Here is a 4509-nt window from a genome sequence, read left to right as displayed (position 1 = left end):
AGTGATCCACACCCACAAATTTTCTGGGTCTAAATGGTGTTAGTGTCCTTTTCAGCCACTAAAGGGTGAAAGGGGATTCTGTGCCATCACTCTTCCCCCCTCCCCCACCAATATGGAGAGTGTGGTCAGCCCCATGTGATGGCGGCATTGGAGATCAGGAGTTCAGACAGCAGTGTGGACATAAAGGTAGGCTGAATTACTTTTTAGAGGGGGTCTACAAGGAACATCTACCCTGAACTCTACAGAGCAGCAGTCTCAGCCATTGAACACATGTGCCAGCTGTCACTGTAGTGGGTGGACGGCATACTTGGGTTTGAGACAAGAGCTGGGTCTCCTGTATGTTAAACAATCTAACGTATGTCCTGCCTTCAATGGCTTTATTCTAACTTCTTATAAGACAGGCATTCTGATTGGAGTCTTCAGACCTGAAGGCACCATCTTTTCATAAAATCCCACGATATTTAAACTTTTAGGACTTCAGACTGTTGTAATGGGTTGGCTCCGCCTTCTTTTTTGTGAGCTACAAGTGAAAACAGGAAAGATGGTTTCTGGGTGTCTTTTTTCTGGGTGCAGGGAAAGACCCAGATTATTTATTGGGGTAGGGACTCATTTGACAGTGTCTGATGATGGTTTTGTTTATCAAAACTAGGGAGTGTTATTGATACCTGGTATGTAGAAACCAAAGATCACAATAAATGCCCTGAATTGTGTAGGACAGCTGCCCACACTGGTCAATATCCTAAAGCTGAGGAACCCTGCAAAGGGTGACTTACCTGCATGATATGGTGTGTCACTATAGAGCAAATCTCTCCCAAAAGATGAATTATAGTTCACCAAAAATCTAGAGTTTATTCTTTTAATTAACCAAACTCAAATACATATGATAGACTAACTGAAGCAATTTGGTCATTCCTAGGCTCTGAGTGAGAGCAGGGACACAGCTACTTCTGAATGGTTGGGTTGGGTTGGGTTAAATGAGTTGCATTTCACCCGATGTGGGCACTCTCCCTGCTAGGCAGAGTGAATGGCTGTGTGTGGCACACTCTACTCAGTCTTCCAACAGAATATCCTGTCTTTGACTTTGCGTAGAGGGGTGCCTAGTTCCCACCCAACTTCTGAGACTCACTTCTTGCACTCTGTGTGTTTGTAGTTGCTTCCCTGTTTCCCTGGGCCATGTGGTTCTTATGAGTTGTTTTCAATGGTTATCACTACTGGGCCTGCTTTTGCTGTTTGTGTCTTTATTGTACCTGATTTTGGTTTGGTTTGGTTGTTTTGTTTTGTTTTGTTTGATTGGTTGGTTGATTGATTTGGTTTGGCTTGTTTTATTTTGGTTCGGGTTTGGGTTGGGTTGGGTTGGGTTTGGTTTAATTGGTTGATTAATTTGTTTTGCTTATTTTATTTTGGGTTGGATTGGGTTGGGTTGGGTTGGGTTGGGTTGGTTTGGTTTGGTTTGGTTTGGTTTTTCCTTCTTTCCCTGCATCTTTGGCCAGGGTCTAAGTTTTTATTGGGTCCTTATTTCCATTGTTGAACAGGCTCCCTTGAGCAGCTTTTCTGTAATTGGCACTTTCGTGCTGAGCATTTGAGAAGCTAACTCCTCCTTCTCTGTCCCCCTTTGTTACCGTGCTGACCCACCAGGGCTGAAGGATCTTAGAGACTTCCCATCAAATCCCTTTCCCTGCAAATGTCAATCCTTAGAAGCTAACTTTCTCCCTTAATTCACAGCTATTGGACTTTACAATCCTCCAAAACAAACAAACAACAACAACAACAAAATCACAGCTCAGTAGCCCACATATTAACTGGGCAAGACCTAAGCTGTATCACCCTATTAAGTGACTTTGTGGGGAAAGGGGGAAAATATTCTACAGCAGAGCACCCTCACATCAGGAAAAGGTGCCTTTTGATTAGGGGGAAGGCTGCATTCCCTGTGGGAAGCTACATGGTGATTTCAAACAACCAGCCACAAAGTCATCCATGACAATGGTTTGGTTACTGGACTATGGGTGGCTTTTCTGTGTCAGCTATAATAAGAGAAGGTAAGTCCAGCTCCAGGTTAATGGTGGAAATGGTAAACTGCATCTCTTGCTCTAGCTGAAGGGATGAGACATTGTTCTTTAAAGCACCATTGCTTCCTGAGCACTGATCTTTCTGCAGTTGATGTCTCTACTCGTACATAGTGGACTCATCAAAGAATGCTGTTGAGAACAAAACTCCACTTCCCCACAGGTAAAGAGGATGACTTTCTGTCCTCACACTTTAATTACTGGAGCGTGAGCTTGATCAGAAATGTGCAGGCATTGGGGAATATGATACCCTTATTTGGGGATAATAACAGAAATAACAGAGGGTCAGACATCAGACCTAAGCATAAAATGAGGAAAATCTTCTCCACTCTCCCTGGGCTGCTTCACTTGAGCACAGGATGCTCCTTCAGCCCAGATCCACATCTACATCGTTTAGAGGAAACAGAATTTTACTGATTTTCCCCATGTTCCCATCTGTTGTGATTTTAATGTTGCTACCTCTCCTCCTCCTTCATGAATCAAGATCTGTCCCTGGGGAGTTAGTTCTAAGAAGTGTTGCCTCTAGGTGGTAATTAAGTCTTGAGGGTGAAGCCTTCACAGTCTAGTGGTGTTCTTATAAAAGACCTATGGGAATTTGGGTGGTACCATCCCATAGGCTAAGGTCCTATCCTGGGCTGAATAAAAAGAATAGAGTGCCCTGCCCCTAGAGCATTGCAGGTGTGGCTGCTGTGTCACATGTGCTTCTACAGGTGGCAGGGAGGAAAGAAGTTATGTCTGTGCTCAGTGTTCTGACCTGTGAGGATCTGAATGATTAGTATCCTAACATTCCCTGTAAAAAAAAAAAAAATCAAGCCTTAGATAACCACCAGTCCAGCACCAGTGTACCTAGACAGGAACCTAGCCTGAGATGACCACCAGTCAGGAGACATGCAGGACTCTAGGGTAGGGAGCAAGCAGTAGACTAGAAGAACCCTGAATGAGACCAGAGGCTTCATGCTGGAGTGAGCACAAGATCTCACATGGGGTCACTCAAGTGGCCCAGGCAAGGGACACACCCAAGACAACCATCAGACTAGCACCACAGGGACTTAATGAGGGGCCAGCCTGAGATGACCACCAATCTGGCACTGTGAATACCTAGGGGGGCAGACCATGCCCAAAACTACTCCTGCCTGGTGCCATAATGCATGCGTGGACATAGCATTCCTGAGACCATTCCTGAGATGACCTCAGATACTCAAGAGGCCCTGGGGCCACTAAGAAAAGAGTAGCAAGTAAGTGTTGGAGAAATGGAAGAGAAAGAAAAAGAGAAGGATGTGGGTACAAGGAAAAGAGCAGAATGGAGATTTAAGAGTAGTGAGGAACAGACTGATGAGAGTAGCTAGTGATGCCATCTGGGAATATGGTGGGGTCCTGGCCTGTGTTACCTTTAGGGGCCACATTAGGCTCAATGTCCCTACAGTAGCAGAAGTCTATTACCACCAAAGGCCAGACAGACATCCCTGGTCTGGCAGCATGGGCAAGGGAGAATCGCCTTCCTCCACCCTTGACCCTTGCCACCTATGACAGGCAGGAGAGCTGGCCCAGGGTTCATGAGAGTAAAAGAACTGGCCCTGTCCTTCAACAGCTGCAACACGGGGAGGGGGGGGGGGCCTTGCACCTTGCCTGGGCAGCAAGGTAGTCCTGGCCCTGGTTGCCAGAGTTGCTGGTGAGCCAGCCCTGAGAGGAAGTGAATGGGAGATCTGGTAGACTGACCAGCTCAGATACCTCTCAGGCCCAGATCCAGGACTTTGAACTGGCCCATCCTAACATCTACCCTATCAGTGAACTGCTGGAGTGCATGAAGGGGCTGGTCCTTCAGATTCAAAATTATAGGATCTCCATGACACAAGACAACAACAGGATATCCAAGAAAAGTTCTAGTGAGGTTCCAGTAATGATAGAATAGCAGAAGCCAGAGGAGTGTGGACTAGTGTGGACTAAAGGGGTATACTGTCAGAAGCAGTATCTGATGCACTATGGCTTCCACAATGAGATCATTTTTCTGTTGGGAATAAGATTGCAAGGGTGGAGGGCAGGTATGAGAGGAGGGGAAGATGAGTGTGATTGGGGTACATGATGTGAAATTCACAAAGAACTAATAAAAAGGGTTTTGTTTTAAAAAGAAAAGATTGCTAAGCTGAGCACAGACATGCATCTATCTCTGCTGTTGACTACAAATGCAATATGACCAGCTGCCTCAAGCTCCTGCTACCACGCCTCCGCTGCAATGATGAACTGCACTCTACAGCTGTGAACCAAAAGGAAGAAAATAACTAATATGGGAGATACAAGATTCTTATGTCAGAACCAATCTATGACAAAGCAGACAGCCAGGGGTCATCCCTCCCCTCTCCTGTTCTGTCAATGAGTGTGCTTTGGAAGGCACTTGGGACACCTCAAAAGTCTTCCAGTCATGAGTCATAAGCCAAGCATAAGAGACACT

General features: G+C 45.8%; 1 non-coding gene across 1 annotated transcript; it reads left to right on the top strand.

The window, feature by feature from the left end:
* Positions 1 to 2720: 2720 nt before the first annotated feature.
* LOC127688233 (small nucleolar RNA SNORA17) lies at positions 2721 to 2851 on the top strand. Its single transcript, XR_007978639.1, has one exon. It is a non-coding gene; the product is annotated as a small nucleolar RNA SNORA17 (small nucleolar RNA).
* The last annotated feature ends 1658 nt before the right edge of the window (positions 2852 to 4509 follow it).

The sequence above is a fragment of the Apodemus sylvaticus genome, chromosome 6 (genome assembly GCF_947179515.1).
Source record: "Apodemus sylvaticus chromosome 6, mApoSyl1.1, whole genome shotgun sequence".
Classification (NCBI taxonomy): domain Eukaryota; kingdom Metazoa; phylum Chordata; class Mammalia; order Rodentia; family Muridae; genus Apodemus; species Apodemus sylvaticus.
The sequence above is the reverse complement of the archived record's forward strand: the minus strand, read 5'-3'. Positions and strand labels throughout refer to the sequence as shown.